We start from the raw sequence: 25,207 nt of genomic DNA, 5'->3' as shown, positions 1-25,207 counted from the left end.
TCCTTTAGGTAAATGCTAACAACAGCTACATGGTATCTTCAGAGCAACAATTAAAGTAGGATTTGATTGGGTACTATAACCTAGCTTGACAATGACACATCAAAGAACCTTCCAACACATTTCTCCTAAGTGCTGGAAGCTAAAGTAATCAAGTTGTTCATTTTGTCTCGTATATTTATATGGTCATAAGTTTCTGGAAGTCAGTAATAAGTGCATGTCACATTTAAGGATATAAGAACTTCCATCTGAGCTGTTCAAATTAGTGCTATTGGACATTTACATTGTTCTAAGCACTTTATAGAAATGGGGGCTTTCCTAGTGAGCAAAGCAGACATGGTAGCTGATCCAATAGTGTGACATAAAGATAGTTTATAAGTGTTCTTAAATAGTTTTTTTTTTTACTAATTATAAGCCATCACGGAAAAATAATACTGTTTCTTACAAGCAAGCTATATTGAGTATTAAGCATTCATTCATTCAAAGATTACAGATTGGATGTTATTCATTATTTCTAGAAAAAATGTTTTGAGATCACTATTTACACTAAGCCTTAACAAGTTTTGAAGACACCAAAATAAATAATAAACTATTTGTGGGGATTTAGTCGATGTTTGGAAGGTTATCTAGAGAAGGTTTCAATGAGCATATAAGAGTTCACTCTAGTGGAGGAGGCCTAAGAGGAACTGATCCAGAAAGGAAGGATTTAACTATGATTTTGAGGGACCTTGCCAAGTAGAGAATAATGGATGCTACAGTTTGGGTCTTGAAAGTCCCTCAAAATTCCATGTGTTAATGGCTTTGCTTCACAGTGGTGGTGTTGAGACATGATGGAATCTTTAGGAGATGTGGTCTAGTGTGAGGTTTGGGTCTTGCATTTATGCCCAGGCTGACCAATAACACAAATCTAATTTGTACTTCTTTTGTAGCTAGGATCACAGGTGAGCACCACCGCACCTTGCTTTTATTGATTGAGATGGTGTCTCTTGAACTTTCTCCCCAGACTGGCCTTGGTTTGAGATCCTATCAATCTCTGCCACTTGAGTAGCTAGGATTACAGGCATGAGCCACTGTGCACAACTTTCTGTCTCTTTTCTGAATCCTAGCCACTAAGTGAGTGGCTTTCCTTTACCACTCACTCTTATTATAATGTGAAGCTCTTCCACAGGCCCTAAGTACATGGGCCACTTGTTCTTAGACCAGAGACTTTAGAACTGAGTGCAAAAATAAGCACTTTCTCTTTATAAATTAGTTATCACAGATATTTGCTACAGTGATGAAAAACTGAGTGACACAATAGATCATGATTAAAAGAGATCATACAATTCTCAACAGTGATCTCTGAGAAAGGCACATATTGAAAATGAGACCAGTACATTTATTGTTAGCTAGCCCCAGTCTCTTGTTTCATCCTTTTATTAAGAAGAATGATAAATAGATGGGAAAATGCTGCTGTAAGGAGAACAACATCTATAATTTTTGGAGAGAATGCACTTGTGTCTTAGCCTCCTAGAGCTACAAGAAGGTAAGAGTTCTTCCACTAAAGAACTTTCCAGTTAGATTATTCTGCAAGTAAAACTGAGTGTCTGAGAGGGAATCTGAAGAAGAAGGATTCTGTTCTTATGGGCTTATGTGGACACAAGCTCCAATGGCATATGTTCTTTGTGGGATATGCAGTTAGCCTGCCCCAGCTATTTTACTCCTAATATGTTGTATGAAACACATTTATTGATAAGAAAAAGACTGAGGTTTGGTGAGGTTCCCAGATTTGCTCGAGGTCACATGCCAGAGAACTTGAACCTTGGTTTCCAGCTGGGGTTTCAGTGTTGTTTTCATTTTTCCTGCAATCAAATCTTAGCACCAGGTGTGAAATAAAGTTATAGGTTAGATATTTTCTGACAATAGATGATAGCTGACTATTTCACTTCATCAAAGTCAATAACTACCATGCACTAAAGGACTGACTTTATACTTTATAACTACATGAAATGAGATATAGTCTTCCTTAAATACTTTGCTAAAGAATAAAAATTAGTACTTTGTTTCCCATTTTAATGAGACTTCTAGATTTTTAAAACAGAAATTCATCAGTCTTCCCCTCATTTTGCAAAATGTTATGTATAAATGCATTTATAAATCTATGGTGAATTTTATGCAAAATAAGCATAATTATCTAAGTATTTTGTTGATTTTATAATTGTGTTTATATTTAAATTAATTCCTCCTTCCTACAATTCAGTTTATATGTGTGAGGTCTTATGTGACTTTTTTCATTATTTTGTTTACAAATAATATGAAATTTATGTTATTAATATTACTTTTTGGTGGTACTGGGAATCGACCTCAGGGTTTTGTACCTCTAGGCAGGTACTCTACCATTTGAGTCACTCTGCCAGCCCTTTTTGCATTGGCTATTTTTGAGATAGGGTCTCATTTTTTTATCTAGGCTGGGCTTCAACCATTAACCTCTCAATTTCTATCTCACAAGTAACTAGAATTATAAGCTTAAGCTCTTATATCTGGTCATTAATATATTATTGACATGAATATCATGTTTATGTAGGAAGAATTTTTCATCAGTGGACTTATAAGAAATGAATGCAAGTAATTCTCTTTGTGCAGTCATTTTATTATAACCAGTTTTCAGTTAACTTTTATGGTGTAAAATTAGAATTAAAGTAGTTTTCTTTTAGTTAAAAAGATCAGTATTATAAGGAAAGGGTGTAGGAGGATGAATATGGTAAAAATATGTACACATGTACGTAAATGGAAAATGAGACCTGTTGAACTATTCCAGGAATTGGGGAGTAAGAATAAAGGAGAATGGTGGAGGAAGTAAATTTAACCATGATATATTGTAAGAACTTTTGTAAATGTCACAATGCACACCCAGTACAATAATAATAAAAAAAGGAGAACATTTAGGAAAAAATAGAAGGAAACTATGCAAGTGTTAGAAAGAAGGGCCAGATTTGTTATGATTTTTGTGTGATTCTTACAGGGCTTTACGTCCTTTCCTTCATTCTCCTGGTTTATTGCTGTTGCTGTTTTAAGCAAATTATCCTGTGCTATTAACCCTTGCAGATACTTCCAATACTGACATTGCTAAAGTTAGATTGCGTAAAATGAATTTACCTGTGGACATCTGTTCTTTAGGAGCCTAACAAGCTGAAATTGGCAACTTGGACTCCAACCAATGGTATCAAGCTGAAGATAAGTGGAAGATACAAATATATCTTATTAATTCAATGATTTTCTACAAAAAAGAGTCATTTGGAGTAAAAAATAGTATTAAGATATTTTATTGTTTCTCAAAATAAACTTCAACTACTTCCATACAGAGGAGATGACTTTATGCTGAGTCTTCAATATAGTATGAGGATTTAAACATGTGCAAGTGATGTATGCAAAATATAAAATAATAATGAAAACAAACAAATTAATAAAATGGGTGATAGAGTTGTGAAAAAAAAGCTTTTTTCATTTCCTCTTACTACTGATCTAACTACTTCTGTCTTTATTTTTTGCTAAACATGTTCCATTGTTCTATTTTAATACCCATTAGTACTTATTGACCCTATATTGACAAATATATGGGATAACTGACATTAACAACTCACCCTTCTTTCTTTCTCTTTCCCTACCTGCATCCATACCTTTTCAGTTTTGTCAGATATACATTTATATCATAAAATGAATAACTTTTTCATTTCTTTCTGTAACCATAATTTTCTTCTGCCTGCTGTGTTAGAGTTCCATCACTACACTGAAATACCTGAGGTAATTAACTTCTAAAGGAAAAGATTTATTTTAGCTCAGTTTTGGATGTTCTAATTCAAGATCAAGTAGTCTAGTTGCTTTGAGCCTGTAGTGATGCAGCACATCATGGAAGAATTCTGCAGTGAAGCAAAACTTCTTACCACATGACTTAGAGGGAAACAAAAAGAGATAAAGAGGCTAGAATCCCACAATTCCCTTTGGGGAAACCTCCCAAAACCTAAGGACCTCCCACAACGCCCTTCTTCTTAGAGGTACATAGCACCTCCCAACAGTGCCACCCTGGAAACAAAGCTTTTAACATGTGTGGCTTTGTGTGACTTTGTGGGACATTCAACACTGAAAATATAGTACCTGGTCTGTAGCTCCTTCAAAGCTGAACATCAATGAAATACATTTAATTTAGTCTGATTATATTAAGTAGTGTTCCCTTCAAACCCAAGTGATGAAATAGGATTTATCTACAAATAAACCAATTAGCATCTTTGGTTCATTCTACAGTGAAGGAGACAATCATCAAGATAAGTAGATGTCCTCATACTCATGACATTGCTCATTATTGTGTGACATTTTGATTTACCTCTAGTGTACACCATGACATTTCCTCTGTAGTTCTCTTTTATTACACTTTTTAATTTCTTTTAACCAATAATTATATAATTTCTTATTACTAATATCTTTCAGTTTTATTTAGTCTCCTTTATACATTTCCATTTGGCTTGAAATATTCTTAGAAATCATTTTCAATATTTACATGTGGACTAAGGGCTTTCCAAGTTTCATGTACAACTATCATTCTGTTTTTTTATTTTTTACATCAGATAAGTTAATTCCCCTGTTTATCAAATCATATTATATCTTTCTGGTCTTAGTTTTTTCTGTAGTACTTATTAAGTGACTATTTCAGAAAGGATAATTAGAAGGTAAATGCCCTATCTTTATATTTCTAAAAATGTTTTACTTATCCTGCCCACTGATACTGAGTAAAAGTTTTGTTTTAATTTGTGTCCATAACAAATTTCCAAATTTAATTGCCTAAGACTGTGCTACAACTGTATTACCTTGTAGTTAGAAGTCTAACATGGGTCTCAGCAGACTACAATCAAGGCAGGGCAGGTTTCTTTCCTGATTCCTGCTTATTCAGGTAGTTGGCAGAATTCAGTTTCTTACACTTTTCGCTTTGGATATCCATTCTTTTTTTTTTTCTTTATTATTCATTTATTCACAGGTGCATAAATTGTTTGGGTTATTTCTCCATTTCTGATGGTTGTAAATTGAGGGCTATCCCTGTTTTCTAGAGGCTGCTACTTTCCTTGATTTATGGCAGCCTGCCTACATTTTCAAAGTCAGCAATGACAGAATGTTCCCATCACATTTCTCATGAGTCTTGAGTCTTTTTCTGTCATCCCACCTCTATCTGACCCAGCAACGGTAAGTTCTCCTAAAAAAGTAGGTGTGAAAGACGGAAAATTAGAAGTGGCCTCCATTTGACCTGTGAATGAGGAGTCAGAATAACAAAGGAGAAGCTATATTCTGAAGACAGAGAGTAAGTGCATTAAAAATCAAGAAAGAGCATAGAGAAACAGTTGAAAAGCATGGAGAACAGAAAGGTGACAGACAAAAGTAGAAGTATCCAAAGAGCCAAAGCAATCCTGAGTAAATAGAGCAATGCTGGAGCTATCACAGTACCTGACTTCAAATTATACTACAGAGACACAGTAAGAAAAGCAGCATAGGACTAGTGCAAAACCCAACATCTAGAACAATGAAATAGAATAGAAGACCCAGAAATAAACTCACATAGCTATAGACATCTGGTTTTTGACAAGAGTGCCCAAAGTTTACATTGGATAAAAGATAGTCTCTTCAACAAATGGTGTTGGGAACACTCTATATCCATACCTGGAAGACTGAAACTAAATCCTTATCTCTCATCTTGCATAAAAACCAGCTCAAAATGGGTCTTAATATAAGATTTGAAACTTTGAAATTACTACAGGAAAAACACTTGAAGAAATAGGCATAGGTAATGACTTTCTGAGTAGGATTCTAGTAGCTCAGGAAATAAGAACAAGAATTGACAAATAGGATTGCATCAAATTAAAAACTTCTGCATATCAAAGGAAATAATTACCAGAACCAAGAAACAACTTACAGAATAGAAAAGAAACATCTTTGCTAGCTATTCATCAAAAAATTAACATCTAGAATACAAAAAGGACTCAAGAAAATAAACATCAAAAGAACAAATAATCAAATTACTAAATGGGCAAATGAATTGAACAGACAGCTCTCAAGAAGTAGAAATGGCAATAAATATATGAAAAAATGTTCAGCATCCTTAGTCATAAAGGAAATGCAAATCAAAATGACACTGAGATTCCTTCTCATCCCAGTCTGAATGGCTATCGTCAAGAAAACAAGGAACAACAATGTTGGGGACAATTGAATCCTTAATGCTCTGTTGGTTGGAATGTAAATTAATGCAGAAACTATGGAAATCGGTATGGAGATTCCTCAAAAACTAAAAATAGAACTGCATTGTGTTTCTTCTATACCACTTCTGAGGATATATCCAAAGGATGAGAAGCATGCAATAGAGACACCTGCACACCCATGTTTATAGCTGCACTATTCATAATAGCCAAATCTCTGTAGTATAATTTGAAGTCAGGTACTGTGATAGCTCCAGCATTGCTCTATTTGCACAGGATTGTTTTGGAATGAGCCTAATTGCCCATCAACTAATGTATGGTCAACAGAAATGTGGTAAATATGCACAATAGAGCATTATTTAGCCAAAAGGAAATTATACTGTTTCCAGGAAAATGGGTAGAACTGGAGATCATCATGTTAAGTGCAATAAGTCAAACTCAGAAGGACAAATATTGCATGTTTTCTCTTATATGTGGAATCTGGACCTAAAAATGGCATAAATGTAAAAAGGGGACCAATTGGGGTGAAACTAGAAGGAAGGGGGAGGAACAAAAGAAGAAGGTGAGAGGTAAATATGATCCAAGTACATTTTTGAATGTATGAAAATAGAATAATTAAATCTCTTTTTCTTTCTTTTTTTTTTTTTGGCTGCTTTGAGATAGATTCACTATGTGATCCAGACTGGCCTGAAACTCATGATCCTCCTGCCCCTACCTTCAGAGTATTGTAATTACAGGTGTGCACCACCATGTCCAGCTACTCCTGTTCTTCTCCTCAACCCTCATTGGAAGTTTTCTTCTTGGTTCCCAACTCTGCCTTTTCTCTTTTTATGTATACACATGTTCTAGCTCCTTACACTCTTGACAGCTGAATATATAGCCCACTCTAACACCTCTCTCTCACATTAGAGATTTTCTAATGCTGCATCATTTGAACCTACATTGTAAACTACAAACTGCTATAGAGATTTAGATTGTTAATTTAATTGCTATTACCGCAGAAAGCTTTGGTCCTTTCAAAAATGCTTATTAATATTTCTTTTTTAGGCATTTATTAAACATTTTGTCACATTTTTAGATATTGTTACAATGTATTATTGAGGGATTTTCAGAGTGCAATATGCAGAGTATTGTAATACAATAAGAAATGTAGGAAGAAATTATAAACCCTTTCTATTCAAAGATTTGATACTGATGACAAAACAGTGAATGGAGGAATTAATGAATTTGATCCTTTAGATTTAGAGTCAGAGACTCAGGTTCCAGCTCTTCATCTGCAGTCACTACTGTGTATGACACTCAGCTCACTTTTCCCATCTTTTAAATTATTTATTAATATTTCTTATGAGATGAAAACCACATCTCAGTGATCCCTGATTTCTTTCTCCCTCTTATTCTTACTTTAATATTCCTATTAGATTATAGCTTGGATTTTACAGTGTACTGTACTAATAAGATTTATAATGAGATCAAAAAGATGTAGGTAATCAAGACTAACACTTCAGCTCCAAAAAGAGGAAAACATTTGGACTAGTTCTTGGCTGTTTGAAGACACAAGGACAGAAGATTATAATTAAAATTATCCTTTCTAGGTGCCACCTGAGCGTTGGAAAATCATAGAAGCTCTGTATGGCAGAGACATAATGAGCTTTCAAATCTCTTTACAGGACAGTGCTAGGCAGTTCCCACCATTTCAACAAATGAGTATATTTGCCACACTGGCCTCCAAGAAATACTTTTATCTGCAGTCAGTCTTTTTTGTTCTGGTGATTACAGTAGAAAGGCAGAAAAAACAAATAGGGCCTGCTGTACAAACTAACATTGTAATGAAGAGCTAAATTTGCTCATTATCTCTTGAAACAGCATTTAAGAGGGACAGAGGGGATGGGATATTGCTGTATTCTGCAAGGAGAAGGAGGCAATTTGAATAAAATATCTGACAAATAAACTGTTGGGAGTTTGTCAGAAGAATGTTGCTGGTCTCCACAGGAGGTCTGTGAGGAGAGTTGAAGGCCTATAATGATGAGGAAGTCTTTGCCCCAGTCTTCTATACATGGAGACTAAGGAATCTTTTGAAACTGTTTTTTTGTTGTTGTTGTTGTGCGGAGGTTACATTGTGGCATTTACAAAAGTTCTTACAATGTATCAACTGTATCATACTTGAATTCACCCCTTCCCCATTCTCCTTTATTTCCCCATCCCCCATTCCTGGAGTAGTTTCAACAGGTATCATTTTTCCATTTACATACATGTGTACAAGTATTTGCAATATATTCACCCTCTTACACCATTTCCCCACATCCTCCTCCCTCCCACTGGTACCAACTCCCCAAACAGGACCTGTTCTGCCCTCCTGTTCTCCAATTTTGTTTTAAAAAAAAAAGACATTTTGTTTTTTTAAGATTACAGGGAATTTCTTTCTGACATTTGCATGTGTATATGTATTATAACCTGAATTGCTCACCTCCTCGAATTTTCTCCTTTCTTCCTTTGTCCCCTTCTTATGGTGACTTCAACAGGTTTAAAAATTCTATATTCATTCTTGAATAGAAAGTATGTCAACAATATTCACCTTCTTAACTTCCTTCATTTATCTTGCCTTTCTGTGTCTGTGCATGCCCACCCCTGCCACTGCTGTCCTCCACAGGCCAGTCTATGCACTCAAACCCCTGAAGGGTTCTCTGACATGGCTATTTAATATGTGGTTAATTTTTCTGTGTAATTCATGTTTAATTTGCACCATATTTTTAGACCTACGTAATTTATGCCTCAGCCAATTATATATCTTGGCAATTATTTTTCTTCAAATATATCTATGTTCTCTACCCACTACAAAGAGGTCTGTGTGGAAGGGGCCATTGTTTAGAAAGCTGATACAGCAAAGACAGTTCTAAGAGAAAAGTTTATAGCCATGACTGCATATGTTACAAACACAGAAAGATCTCAAATAAATAACCTAATTCTACATTTAAAACTCTTAGAAAAATAAGATCAAGCTAAACCCAAAACAACAGAAGGAGAGAAATAATAAATAATAAGGGCCAAAATTAATGAAATAAAGGCCAAAAAAATCACACAAAGAATCAATGAAACAAAAATCTGGTTCTTTGAAAAAATAAACAAGATTGAAAAATCCCTGGCAAATCTGACTAAAATGAGGAAGGTAAAGAGCCAAATCAGTAAAATCAGAAATGAAAAAGGGGAGATGACAACACCAAGGAAATCCAAGGAACCATCAGCGACTGTTTTGAAAACCTATATTCAAATAAATTGGAAAATCTACAAGAAATGGACAAATTTCTAGATACTTATGACCATCCAAAACTGAACCAAGAGGATATTAACCACCTAAACAGATCTATAACATGAAATTGAAAGGAATATGAGGTCTCAGCGGGCCCCAACCCCCTTGTTGGAGAAACCAGTACCAAACATCCCATGTAGATAAGATAAGCAATGAGGCAGGGCTCAGTTAGGGCATATAGAATGTGAGGAATGCAAGATGTGAGATACGAGCAAGATGTGAGGTACGAGCAAGATGTGAAGTACGTGCAGGATGTGCTCTGCCTGCTTGTCTAATGTTGATAACAAAAATATGCACGCCACTGCAGTCTATATAAGATTTCCCCCTAAGAGGCTCAGGGTCTTGCTTTCCTAACCGGTCCTGCGTGTCCGTGTGGGAGCTCGACCCTGGCTAGCCAGTCCAATAAACTCTGCTTTGTTGATTGCATTCACGCCTGGCTCTCTGTCTCTCGGGGGAATAGGATTCCGGGTCCTAACAAAATGAAATTAAATCAGCAATAGTCTCCCAAAAAAGTCTGTGACCTGACAGATTCTATGATTAATTCTACCAGACCTTTAAAGAAGAACTAATACCAACACTCTTTAATCTTTTCCATTAAATAGAAAGGGAAGGAACACTGCCTAACTGATTCTATGAAGTCAGTATTATACTCATCCCCAAACCGGACAAGGGCACAACAGAGGAAGAGAACCAAAAACAAAGGAAGAGACTAATCTCTTTGATGAACATAGAAGCAAAAATCCTCTATAAAATAATGGCAAACCAAATTCAACAAACTATCAAAAATATCATACACCATAATCAAGTTGGTTTCATCTCAGGGATGTAAGAATGGTTCAACATATGCAAATCATTAAATGTAATACAACATATTAGCAGAGGCAAAGATAAAAACCATATGATCATCTCAACAGATGCAGAAAAAGCTTTTGATAAAATTCAATATCCTTTCATGATAAAAGCTCTGGTGAAATCAGGAACAGAAGGAATGTACCTCAATATAAGAAAAGTTATATATGACACACCTATAGCCAACATCATACTTAATGGGGAAAAAACTGAAACCCATTAAATGAAAGGGTGCCCACTCTTCCCCACTCATATTCAACATAGTCCTGGAATTTCTAGCCAGAGCAATGAGGCAGGAAGAAGAAATAAAAGGAATACAAATAAGGAAAGAAGAAGTCAAATTATCCCTATTTGCAGATGACCAAAAAACTCAACACCATAAACAGCTTCAGCAAAGTAGCAGGATACAAAATCAACTTACAAAAATCAGTAGACTTTCTATACACCAACAATGTACAGATTGAAAAAGAATATAGGAAAACAATTACATTTACAATAGCCTCAAAAAAAATCAAATACCTAGGAATAAACTTAACTAAGGATATGAATGATCTCTACAAGGAAAACTACAAACCACTGAAGAAAGAAATCAAAGATTCAGAAGATGGAAAGATCTCCCATGCTCATGGATTAACAGTATCAACATAGTAAAAATGGCTATACTACTAAAGGTAATCTACATGTTCAACACAATTCTCATCAAAATCCCAATGTCATTCATCACAGAGATTGAAAAATGTACCTAAAGTTCATTTGGAAACACAAAAGACCTCAAATAGCCAAGGCAATACTGAGCAAAAAGAACAACACTGGAAGTATCACAATACCAGACTTCAAACTATACTGCAGAACCATAGCAATAAAAACAGCATGGTACTGGCACAAAAACAGATATGAAGACCAGTGGAACAAAATAAAGGACCCAGATATGAATCCATGCAGCTATGCCCACCTTATTTTTGACAAAGCCACCAAAAACATATGATGGAGAAAAGACAGCCTCTTCAACAAATGTTGCTGGGAAGACTGGATATCTGCCTGCAGAAAACTGAAACTAGATCCATGTTTGTCACCCTGTACAAGTAATCCACTCAAAGTGGATTAAGGACCTTAACATCTGACCTGAAACCTTGAAGCTAGTATAGGAAAGAGCAGGGAATACACTGGAAGCAATAGCCATAGGCAAGGACTTCCTCAGTAAAACACAAGCAGCTAGGCAACTAAGAGAAAGGATCGACAAATGGGACTACATGAAATTAAATAGCTTCTGCACAACAAAAGAAATGGTCTCTAGATTGAAGAGATCACCCACAGAACGGAAGAAAATCTTTGCTAGCTATACATCAGACAAGTGACTAATAACCAGAATATACAGGGAACTAAAAAATAATAATAAACTATCTAAAAATCAATGACCTGAGAAAGAAATGGGCAAATGAACTGAACAGAACTTTTCAAAGGAAGAAGCCCAAATAGCTAAAAAGCACATGAAAATAATACTCACAATCTCTGGCCAAAAAGGAAATGCAAATCAAAACCACACTAAGATTCCACCTCACTCCTGTTAGAATAGCTACCATGTACCAATACTACTCCTAGGGATATATCTGAAGAAATGTGAGTCAGGTTACAACAAACGCATCTGCATACTCATGTTTATTGCAGCACTATTTACAATTGCTAAACTATGGAAATAGCCAAGATACCCCACTGCTGATGAATGGATTAGGAAAATGTGGTATTTATACACGATGGAATTTTACTCAGCCACAAAGAATAATGAAATTTTGTCAATTGCAGGTAAATGGATGGAACTGGAGAACATAATCTTAAATGAAGTTAGGCTCAGGAGGGCAAAAGCTTCATATTCTCCCTCATATGTAGATTATTGACCTAAAACAAATACAGCAATATTATGGACACGGGTCACACTAAGGGGAGGCTGCGAATGGGAAGGATAAGGCAAAGGAAGGAAATCAAAAACTTGAATGTGGTTGATGTGCTCACTGTACAAGAGTGAATGCACAGGTTGGTGCCACCATGGGAAGTGGACTAGGGATAAGTGAAGAGGGCTAGAAGAGATGAACCAATTGGGTCCGTAACACATAAATGTATGGAAACAACACAAGAAAACTTCCTATGTAGCTATATTTGTCTCAAACTAGCAAAAACTCCATGTTTCTCTTTTTATCGTTTGTTTTCTCTTCTACAAAATTGGAGAACAGGAGGATGGAACAGGTTCTGCTTGTGAAGTGGTGGCACCAGTAAGAGAGGGAAGGGGGAAGGGAAAGGAGTAAGAGAATGGATATGGTGCAAATAATGTACACACATGTATGCAAATGGAAAATGACACCTGTTGAAACTTTTCCAGGAATCAGGGAAGGCAGGATGAAGGAGGCAGGATGAAAGGATGAGTTAAAGTATGATATACTTGACACAGTGTAAGAAACACTGTAAATGCTACAATGTATCCCCACTCAACCCAATAATAAAAAAAGAGAAACATAAAAATAGCTTATTATTTTCAAGGCTACATTTTAAATAAGAAAACACTCATTCTTCAACCAAGTCCATGATTTAAAATCTTGAGACTACACATGCACACACACCATATATAAATACATTTATATATGTAAATATATATATATATGTTTTCATTTCATTGTGACTTTTAATAACCATTTTAAAGATTTGGGTGCAAATAATTTTGAGGAATTGCTTAAATTTCTTTAAAATTGCCTTATAGTCTTAAGGGGAAAATCTGAAATGTCAGCTTGGCATGGTATTTCATGCCTGCAGTCATAGCTATTAGTGAAGTGGAGACCAGGAGTATGGTAGTTTGAGGGCAATTTTTTTAATTTCTTTTATTCATATGTGCATACAATGTTTGGGTTATTTCTTACCCCTTACCCCCCCTCCCTTTCCCCCTGCCCCTTCCCTCTCTCTTCCTACCCCCTCCTTACCAGGCAGAAACTATTTTGCCCTTATCTCTAATTTTGTTGAAGAGAAAGTATAAGCAATAATAGGAAGGACCAAGGGTTTTTGCTAGTTGAGATTAGGATAGCTACACAGGGAGTTTACTCACATTGCTTTCCTGTACATATGTGTTACATTCTAAGTTAATTCTTATCAAACTAACCTTTTCTCTAGTTCCTGGTCCCCTTCTCCTATTGGCCTCTGTCACTTTGAAGTTTCTGCATTAGTTCCTTGAGGGCAAAAATTTTTTGAGGACTCATCTCAATCAATAAAAACAGGGTGTGGTGATGTTTGTCATCCCAGCTACATGGGAAACATAGATGGAAGGCCGACCTGGGCATAAATGGTGAAACCTTATTTGAAAAATAACTAAAACAAAAAGGGTTGGGGCATGGCTCAAGTCAAAGAGCTAAGCAAGCATGAGACATGGAGTTCAAACCCCAGAAAATGACAAGAAAAAAATCTAAAATGTCTACACAGTTAAACAGTTCATAATAAATTACATCTCATGAAAAGGAAGTCATTATAATATACCATACGACAAAATAAATGTAGCTTCTGTCAATCCGAAATGGGAAGTGAATGATGAGGTTGAAGTTCCTCCATAAAGAATAATCATTCTGGAGCTATTATTAAATAAGCACAAACAACCTCTGGTGGAGATGTGTACAAAAGAAAATCCTTGCACACTGCTTGAACAACCACAAGTCACAACTATCCCACTTCGGAGTATATATGCAAAGGGAAGGAAATCAGTGTGTGAAAAAGATACTTGTACTCCCATGTTTATTGTAACACTGTTCAGAATAGAAACAATATGGAATCAACCTAGGTGTCCATCAATGGATGAATGGATTAAAAAAGTAGTACTTATACACAATGAAATATTATTTAGCCATAAAAGAAGGAAATTCTGTCATTGTGACAAAATGGATGGAAATGGAGGACATTAAGTTAAGTGAAATAAGCCAGTCACAGAAAGACAAGTATATAATTTTTATCTCATGTGGAGGCTAAAAATGATGCTTTCAAAGTGGAAGAGAGTAGAATAGTTAATGCTGGAGGCTGGGAAGGATACAAAAGAAAGGTAATCTGAATATACTCACTTTGATCTTGGATTTCCCAACTTCTAAAACTATGAGAAATAAATTTGTTTCTAAGTCACCCAGTCTCTGCCATTTTGATATAGGAGTCCATACATCTATAGTCTTAAGTGTTTATGTTAGAAAATTAAAGAGTAGAAATTAATGAGGGAAATATCCAATTTTAAAAGTTGGAGAAAAATCTGAATAAATTAAACCCAAAAGAAGAAAGGAATGAAAGAAGTTAAGGGTAAAAATTACGGTGTGTCTACTTTATGTTTCAATAATTTTTAGCCTTAACTTCTTCAATTCTTCAAAAATATGAAGGTAGTAAAAGTATTTTATACAATATTTTAAAGCTTTGAGTAAATGGGCATGTTTCTAGAAAAATCTCACTCACTAAAATTTTCTTAAAAGGCAATTGTATATTGAAATAATTCTGCAACCACTGAAGTAACTGAATTAGTGGTTACCAGCTTTCCACAGTAACAATTTTTTTTTTTAAAGAAGAGAGTATTATCAGACTTCAGGGAACAAATAAGTTCAGTTAATACAGACTACTCTAAAAATACAAAGAGAGACTAGTCCTATGTAGAGCTTTTTGTTGCTGTGACAAATACCAGAGAAACAACTTAAAAGTATGACAGATTTATTTAAGCTCCTGGTTTCAGAGGTTTCAGTCCACGATGAGCTGAATTCTTTGTCTCTGGGCCACGGTGAGGCAGAACATCATGTTCTGATGGCTCACCTCACAGTAGCCAGGAGTAAAAGAGCTAGGTCACACGAAGAGGCCAGGGTACATATACCTTACAAAGACACTCTCCCAATGACATACTTCCTTCAATCAGGTCCCACCTCCCACAGTTCACCAGCTTCCAACAGGCTATTCAAGTTTTGAATCCGTATATGAATTGATTCGTTGATGATAGAGGAACCTCTTTATCCAATCACTCCCCCAAAGGGCCACCTCTGAATACTGCTTGCATAGGGAACTAAGCCTTCAGTACATGAGTTTTTGGGAGTAGGAGGACACTTCATATCCAAACCATTAAAGTTCCATAAGTTATTAAAGATTAGCAAGGCCTTCGTGTTAAAACCTGAGAACACTGTGTGTATGTGTGTGTGGGCGGGGGGGGGCGGGGAGGAGAACTCACAGAATAATCATTTTCAACAGTATACATGATAAAATCTGACAAAATATAGACAACTTGAATCTTAGGAATATATAAAATTATTATAAATCATGAAAAGCTATGTGAAAGACAAAGGTATACTTGTCCAAGTGTGGTTTTCCTAGGCAGTGCTCCTAAATGAGGAAGAAATTGGCCACCTATAAAATTGACCTCTCGCAAGGCATAGTTCCATGGTGATCTGAGTGGGCCAGTGCATCACAGTGAGCTTCCACATCTGCATCCCAGCAACTTCATCCTCTCCATGCCAGGGTAAGTGGCTTCTCTAACAATGAAAATTGATATGGTGACTCCTGCTTTCCCTTGCCACATAATTAAAGTACCATGCAAAGTTTCGACCCCAGTCTCAGACCACAGAGAAAGTGGGGGTGTCCCCCTCTGCAAGCTGTTAAGTGTTTTACTTAAAGTGTTTACTTTGCAGTCTCATGTCAAGCCATAATCACACTGGGGGGTGGGGGAGGGAGCCAGTGATTCTTTAGTAATGAAAATGATAAGCTCAGTGTTAGGGTTGCATTCCTGCTGTCTGGTCATGTCCCATTGGATTGTTGTTCACAGATACACTTGGGCAACATCTGCCACTGTTTCTGTCCCTAGGAGGCCATCATCAAGGACCATAGTCTACTAAATATCCTTGGATTTTACTCATTCTCAGGTAATGTGATAAGGATGAATGAAATGGACTAAATTTGTGTATTTCCCCAAAATTCATATATTGAAGCCCTAACACCAATGTGATGATCTTTATAAGTGGAGTCTCTGGGAGGTACTTGGCTTTAGATGAGGTCATGAGGGTGATGATCCCTTAGTATCTTTATAAGAAGTGGAAGAGACCACACTTGCTTTCTCTCTGCCATCTGACAGCTCAGAAAGGAGACTACCTGAAGAAAGGAAGAGGGTTTTTACCAGAACCTGACCTTGCTTCCACCCTAATTTCCATACTTCTAGAAGTATGAGAAAGCAGTTTCTGTTGTTTAAGCCACACTGTCTATGATATTTTGTTTGACATTATCAGCTAGATAACACAGTGAGGAAACAAAAGAAATGGAGAGTTTGACTTGCCTCTAATGATTGGAATGTCTTCCTTACATTCTAATTATCTCCCTCTCAGGGTAGCAAGAGAGAGTAATTCTCTCAATAAATGCTGATTGAACCACTGTTGAACTCCCCTTATTCTGATGTGGTGGTGTCTACTACCATTGGGAATAGGCATTTCAATAAAAGTACTAACCTTCCTAGAATTAAATCAAGAGGAATAGAGAAAAGTTTCATGTGTTTTTGACTCCAATGACTGTTTAAATATTTAAATGATATTGGGGCATGTGTAAAAGGTGGATACCTTTGATGGCTTACTTCCATGTAAAAATAATCTTGGTGTGTTTCTTCAATATTTTCAAAGTATTTTTCTTTTTTCCAAAGAATTTCTCATTTGTTACTATTGTGGTTCTATTTTTGTTAGAGTCCAGAGGGTTATAGTTAGATTTTCTTCAGATTGTATTTTAAAATCATGTCATCAAGGCATCTGTAGGGCTCCTTGTGTTCACAGCAAACTTGTATTATCATTTTAAGGTGGACACTTTGAAATATTATAAGAACTTTTTTAAATGTCACAATGCACACCCAGTATAACAACAATATAATTTAAAAAAGTTAAAATGCTTGACACTCAAGGAATGACACATTTAGGGAATGTGTTATTTCCTACACATTTAGCTGAATAATTTTAGTAGCAAATCCCACAAAAGAAGCGGGTTTTTTTTCTTTTTGATATTCATTTATACAAAAAATTGAAGAACTATAATAGAAATGCCATATGTAAACAACACTAAATATAGAAAGACAAAAGGTTAGAATGCATAGCCTTTTAATTTGATCAGCCATTTTCTCCTTTTGGATTTTTTTCCCTTTATTTAAGAGTTAAGTGTCAAAGTTTTAAGTATTGTGGTACCATCAGATCACAATTTGTTTGATACACTTGCTATCCTTCTCACTTAGTCTTAAGCTACCATAGCAACCATGAAGCAACTCATGAAGAGACTTATAAATATCTAAAAGAGATTAATATCTCATTGAACAATACAATCTAAAGAAAAATGATTCACACCAGATTAACTACTTTTTAGCTGCCTGCAGAAGTATACAAAATCCACCAAAGAAAACATGCTTGATTTTAGTAGAATGTAAAACCACCTTGCAGACACCATGCTGAAGAAACAAAAATACACATAAGCATACATAGACTGGAATAAAAGAATGTAAATAATTTAGCCTGATATTCTTATTGCCTTAATCATGAAATAATATATCCTTTAGCCTAATGTTTTGTATGTTCAGTAAAAATATATACTTGATGTCTCTGCTTACAGACCCATGTCTGCTGCATTATATACATTGACCAGTACTCAGCACAAGCATTTCTGTACAAAGCAAATCCCTTCTTCATTTATGGTGGAGGCCTGTGTCACATGTGTTTCCAATTAATCTCCTGCTAGGCTATCTGATTGAATTGCTAAATCACTGAAATGTTTTAAAGGCTTAACTAATTTGAAGTACAGCCATAGGTTAAACACTATTCAATGATTAAACTCTAAATATATATTTAAGATAAACAAATCATTTCACAGATACAAGCATGGTTAATGGGGAGTCCCTTGTAAGGGAAGGCAGATGCTTTTGTCTTGTTTTGTCCATACACCCAAAACAGTATAGTGCTTATTTTTTTACTAAAAATAAGGTACAAGGAGAAATTTCCATTTATTATAGTATAGACAAACAATCTGAATAATTCAGGCTGTGTTTACAGAGCATAAAGGGAAGTTCAGGTTGTATAAATATTCATGATTAGTGTGGGCAGGCAGTGTAGATGATTCAGAACCAGCCTATCCCTGTATGGTTCCATTTGCTAATGTAGAGAGAACCAATTTATGAGGTAATTATGACATCTCCACTTTACCACTAAGTACAGTACCAAAAAGCAGAAAATTTCTCCTTATTTTTTAGATTAATTCAGATCACTGTTGCAATTTCATCATATGAGATTATATGGACTCAGCCACAGAAGACTGTTCAAACCCTCTAAATGTCTGCTCTGTATTGTAGATATGGTGAATCTCTCTCCCTTTCTTATTCTCCCTTTCTCTTCTTGGCTTGGATACTGTTCATGAGAGATGACACTTAGGTATTAGCTACCTGTGATCTTATCCAATTAAGTGACTCTATCACCATGTAAAACTGTTACTCAGAAGGCAGTGTCCCTTACAACCTTGGGAAATGAATGGTTTCCTTTGTTATGGCATTTCAGGGGGAAATAAGGTAGCTTGTAATTATAAGGCAGAAGAGAAGAAAATAACATCATGACATCTAAGATTTCAGTAAAGCTTTAAAAACCTCTGTCCTTCTAGTTACCTTTATTTCTTCTTTTAATAATTCTCTTTAAGTAGCTTAAAAACCAACCATGCAAGATAAAGGACTGATGAGCAATCACTGATGGGGAACAGTAAACAGAAAAGACAACTTTGCCTGGTAATTACAAGTAAGAGCTGTGAATATAGCTTCCACATTCAAACCTTGTAAGGTTTTTGTTTTTGGAGCCCATCAATGAGCAGTCATTTCAGAGGGAAATCTTGGCTTCCCAGAAGCCATCAGTCCTACAGTGCTATTCTTTGAGAGCCTTGTAAGTTTTACTAGTGCCCAATTTCATTCAATATTTGTTTAGGGGCTGTAGCCACAACAGAACAAAGTTTGACAGTCTGAGACTTTAGGCAGTGAGAACTTTCCATCTAAGGAGGCAGGAAGGCTACAAGCACAACACCAGCTTTTCCTCTCTCTGTTTCCACAATGCAGTGGCACAACCATACTATTTTATTGTAGGAGAAAGTCTAGCTTATTTTAAAATATCCATTTCCTTATTTGTTTACCTGGGCTTCACATCTTCAGTAGTGGGTAGACCATGGCTACCAAGCAGATTTGTAAGAAAGATGCTTGTGTTATTTCTACAAAAGTCAATATTTTTGTTTAAAGTTGGTAATCACAGAGGAGTTAGTAAGGAGCAGATGTTAGGTGGCAAAGAAAAGAGCAGGAATGGATGAGGTGAAGACTCAATAAGCAGTATATCCTAGTACCTGGATGGCTTAGGCAACTATTTATTTATATGTGTGTTTCCACTCATGGAAACCTCCTAGAGGATAGGGACTATGTCTTACTTCTATCTTCAGTCATTGTGTCTAGCAGAGGAAAGTGAAGTACTACTACCTGGCTGCCTGCCTTTTCTCTTATCACCTTTCTTTGTTAACCTCCCAAATGGCAAGGGAGTTGTTCTTGTATTTAGTCTTAGTTTGCAACATTAACTAAGCCTTATCAATCAGTATCTGGGGGCACTGATCATACTCATCTGTTGGATAAGAAACTAAATGAACCAAGAAGAGTAAGTTCTAAGAGCAAACCAGGAAAACCAGGGGTGAATGGTTTAGAGCCTGGTAGATAAATATTTCAAATGATAGCAAGCAGTAGACTTCTGTCTGCTTTATATGGACCTCTGGCCAGGTACATGGAATCTCTGACTGGAATATATACAGAAAATATAGATGCTCTATTATTATATGGAAAGATCAATTTCAAAAGTAATTTTATTAAATTCTTGAATTTGTTACTAATATATATGTAAATATCAAAAACAAATTTCACTAAAGTTTTATTTATTAATTAAAATATTTATCCAAGCCTTTTCATTCATTCATTTATGCCCTCCTCTATACTACGCAGAACTGAATGATCTGTATATGCTGAAATATTCTACAAAGACACCAAGAGGGGAGATTCCAAGATGGCAGCTAGATGGAGGAAGCAGAAAGCGTGCTTCCTAAAATAAAATATTGGAGAGATGCTGGAGATACAGCTTACAGGAAAAAACACTGAGAAGAGGCAAAACTTTGACTCCTAAACACCCCCAGCCCACACATAGCATCCCCACTTCACATTAAACGGAGAAATCAGGAGGGTTCCCGTGCCACCACCAGACACAAGCTCCCAGATGGCTTGGGAAGATGTGGACCACAAGGTGAGCTAAGCGGCACGTGGTACTCCCACAGACAACCCTGGGCCAGATCAGCATAGACCCCTGGACAGACCGATCCCCACCCAGGGAAAAAAGAAAAACTGAATAATAAGCAATAACAAAAAGACATGTAGCAAAGAGGGTGGGGCACCCTGAGTGCTGAAGAGGAGGGGAGGGGAAATCCCTTATGGAACTGTAAATAAACAAGCCAGGGCAGCGAAGGCAGGAGCGGTGGCACACACCCAGCAACCAGGAGCAGAAAAGCTTGTAAAAGTGGCGGTGGGAGGAAAACTCCACAGGAGGGGGGGAAGGCCCACTTGCCACATAAACTGTAAATAAACACACTGGCTTGAGAAAGCAAGTGCAGTGTCATCTCCCTCAGTGTGCTTGGAAAGGGGAAAGCTTGCAGCAGTGGCAGTCACACCCAGGAGAACTCTAAGTAAACATAGACTGTGGGGCCAGGTGAGTGTTAAGCTCATTCTTGAGATCTGCATAAATAAAGTCTCCAGCAACAGCAGGCTGACAGCAACAGGCAGGTGAGCCATAGCCTCAGATAGCCATTCACAGAACTGTCTCCAGACTCTTTTTTTTTTCTCTCTTCCTTTGATGAGACAACAACAGAACCACACCTAAATGCTGAAAAACTTACTGAGACTGTATTGCATTTTAACTTGGGACATTTTGTGGTGTTTTGTTTTGCTTTGTATTTTTTGTTTTTTTTCCCCTTTGATGAGACAATGACAGAACTACTTCTGAGACACCATCTCCAGGATTGAAGGCTGAGGGACTAACACCAAAATTATTAAGACTGAAATTTATTGCACTTGAACTTGGAGAGTTTCTTAATTTATTTTATTTATTTTTCAATCCTCTCTCTCTCCAATACTTGTTTAGCTTACTGTTGATTAGTAGACTATCTCTCCTTGTTTATATCATTGAAACTTTTTGTTTGTTTGGTTTGTTTTTTTTTTCACTTGTTTGTTTGTTTTTCCTTTTCTTTAACTTCTTTGCATTCCCTCTCCTCTCACCCTTCTATCCTAAATATCACCAATGTTAACATTACAAGCTAGAAAATACTTAATTGCACACAGTACAGGGACAATGACAACACCAAGGGCAATGAAGGGAAGACAGAAACAACAGGGAAACCAGTTTCCCCACAGCAAAAAATTAGTACAGGAACCAGAGGAAAATGAAGAAAACAGATGCTCAGATCCAGACTCCAACAAAATGAAGATAAACTATGCCAAAGAATCCAATGAAGCCCACAAGAAAAATCTAAAAGAAGAAATACTACAGGTAATCAATGAGAATTTTATAGAGATGATAATGGATATGGTCCACCAAAATGTACAGTAGACACTCAAGAAATTCCAAGACAACAAAATAGAGAATTTGAGAAAGCACAAGAAGAAATAAAAGAAACCATAGAAGCACTGTATAAACACCAAAGTGAAACAAAGAACATGATTAATAAAGAGATAAATGAACTTAAGATGAAAATAGACAACATTAAAGAGTAAATGACTCGGGATATGGAAAACCTCAGAAAAAAGAATGAAACAGAATTGCAAAACAAAATGGAAGGCCAATCCAGCAGAATAGAGCAAACAGAAGACAGAATCTCAGAATACTAAAATGAACTGATAATTAAAGGAAAAACTGAAGAACCATTAGTTAAACAACTCAAGACCTGTGAAAAGAAAATGATGCCGTGAAAAGACCAAACCTGAGAATCATGGGCATTGAGGAAGGAGAAGAGGTGCAAGCAAAGGGAATGCAAAATATATTCAACAAATAACAGAATATTTCCCAAATCTAGAGAAAGCTATTCTCATACAGATGCAAGAGGCCTCCAGAACACCAAACAGACGTGACCAAAATAGAACTACCCCATGGCATATTATCATTAAAACAACAAGTACAGAGACCCGAGAAAGAATATTGAAGGCTGTAAGAGAGAGAAAACAAATAACATACAAAGGTAAACCCATCAAAATCACAGCAGACTTCTCAACAGAAACATTAAAAGCAAGAAGAGCTTGGGGTGAGAACTTCCAGGCAAAACCAAAAATAACTTCAACCCTAGGATACTCTACCCAGCAAAACTATCATTCAAAATAGATGGAGCAATAAGTCTTCCATGATAAGCAGAAACTAAAACAATATGTGACCACAAAGCCCACTACAAAAGATTCTTCAAGGGATTCTGCACACAGAAAGTGAAACCCAACAACCATAAAAGGGCAGGCAGCACCAAACTACAGGAAAAGAAAAAGCAAGAAAGTAGAGAGTGACCTCAACTTAGGTACACAAATCAAACCTTCAAACAACGAAGACAACTAAATGACAGGAATCACCACATACCTATCAGTACTAATACTTAATGTTAATGGACTGAATTCCCCCATTGAAAGGTACTGTTTGACGAACTGGATTAAAAAGGAAGATCCAACAATTTGTTGCTTACAGGAAACCCATCTCACCAACAGAAATAAGCATAGGCTTAGGATGAAAGGCTGGAAAAAGATTTACCAAGCCAGTGCCCCTCAAAACAGGCAGGAGTAGCAATACTTATCTCTGACAAGTAGACTTCAAACTTACATTGATCAAATGAGATAAAGGAGGACATTCCATACTAATAAAAGGGGAAATAGACTAAAAGGAAATAATAATTATCAACATATATGCACCCAATGTCAATGCACCCAATTTCATCAAACATACCCTGAAGGACCTAAAAGCATATAGTAACTCCAACACAGTGGTCATGGGAGACTTTAACACCCCATTATCATCAATAGATAGGTCATCCAAACAAAAAATCAATAAAGAAATCCTAGTTCTAAAATATACCATAGATCAAATGGACCTAGTTGATATCTACAGAACATTTCATTCAACTTCTAAACAATATACATTCTTCTCAGCAGCTCATGGAAACTTCTTCAAAATAGATCATATCCTAGGGTACAAAGCAAACCTCAGCAAATATAAGAAAATAGAAATTATACTGTGCATACTATCTGATCACAATGCAGTAAAAGTAGAACTCAACAACAAAAGTAAAGACAAAAAACATGCAAACAGCTGGAAACTGAATAACTCATTGCTTAATGAACAATGGGTCACTGATGAAATAAAAGAGGAAATTTAAAAGTTCCTGGAAGTCAATGAAAATGAAAACACAACCTACTGGAGCCTATGGGACACAGCAAAGGCAGTCCTGAAAGGAAAGTTTATAGCCACGAGTGCATATATTAAAAAGACTGAAAGATCAAATCAATGACCTAATGATACAGCTCAAACTCCTAGAAAAACAAGAACAAGCAACTCCCAAAACAAATAGAAGGAGAGAAATAATAAAAATAAGAGCTGAAATCAACAAAATAGAAACCAAAAATAGCATACAAAGAATTAATGAAACAAAAAGTTGGTTCTTTGAAAAAATAAACAAGATAGACAGACCCCTGCCAAGCCTGACTAAAATGAGGAGAGAAAAAACCCAAATTAGTACAATCAGGAATGCAAAAGGGGAGATAACAACAAACACCATGGAAGTCCAGGAAATCATCAGAGACTACTTCGAGAAACTATATACAAATAAATTTGAAAATCTTAAAGAAATGGACAGATTTCTAGATACATATGATCATCCAAAACTGAACCAAGAGGAATTAACCACCTGAATAGATCTATAACACAACATGAAATTGAAGCAGCAATCAAGAGTCTCCCCAAAAAGAAAAGCCCAGGACCTGATGGATTCTCTGCTGAATTCTATCAGACCCTTAAACAAGAACTGACACCAACCCTCCTTAAACTGTTCCATGAAATAGAAAGGGAAGGAAAACTGCCTAAGACATTTTACGAAGCCAGTATTACACTCATCCCAAAACCAGGCAAAGACACCTCCAAAAATGAAAACTATATGCCAATCTCCTTAATGAACATTGATGCAAAAATTCTCAATAAAATAATGGCAAACTGAATTCAACAACACATCAAAAAGGTCATTCACCACCACCAAGTTGGATTCATCCCAGGAATGCAGGGGTGGTTCAACATACGAAAATCAATAAACGTAATAAACCACATTAACAGAAGCAAAGACAAAAACCACTTGATCATCTCAATACATGCAGAAAAAGCCTTTGATAAGATCCAACACCATTTCATGATAAAAGCTCTAAGAAAACTAGGAATAGAAGGAAAGTACCTCAACATTATAAAAGCTATATATGACAAACCTACAGCCAGCATTATACTTAACAGAGAAAAACTGAAACCATTCCTCTAAAATCAAGAACCAGACAAGGATGCCCACTATCTCCACTCTTATTCAACATAGTACTAGAATTCCTAGCCAGAGCAATTAGGCAAGAAGAAGGAATAAAAGGAATACAAATAGGTAAAGAAACTGTCAAAATATCCCTATTTGTAGATGAAATGATCCTACACCTTAAAGACCCAAAAAACTCTACTCAGAAGCTCCTAGACACCATCAATACTACAGCAAGGTAGCAGAATATAAAATCAACATAGAA

General features: G+C 36.1%; 1 long non-coding RNA gene across 1 annotated transcript in view; it reads left to right on the top strand.

The window, feature by feature from the left end:
• Nucleotides 1-25,207, top strand: part of LOC141411587 (uncharacterized) — a 178,337-nt gene that overhangs the window by 137,747 nt on the left and 15,383 nt on the right. Inside the window, exons 4-6 of the long non-coding RNA XR_012436425.1 lie at nucleotides 15,718-15,862; nucleotides 16,166-16,262; nucleotides 20,369-20,663. This is a non-coding gene — a long non-coding RNA (uncharacterized lncRNA). The remainder of the gene's footprint in view (nucleotides 1-15,717; nucleotides 15,863-16,165; nucleotides 16,263-20,368; nucleotides 20,664-25,207) is intronic.

This window comes from Castor canadensis, chromosome 10, assembly GCF_047511655.1.
Source record: "Castor canadensis chromosome 10, mCasCan1.hap1v2, whole genome shotgun sequence".
Taxonomy (NCBI): domain Eukaryota; kingdom Metazoa; phylum Chordata; class Mammalia; order Rodentia; family Castoridae; genus Castor; species Castor canadensis.
The sequence above is the reverse complement of the archived record's forward strand: the minus strand, read 5'-3'. Positions and strand labels throughout refer to the sequence as shown.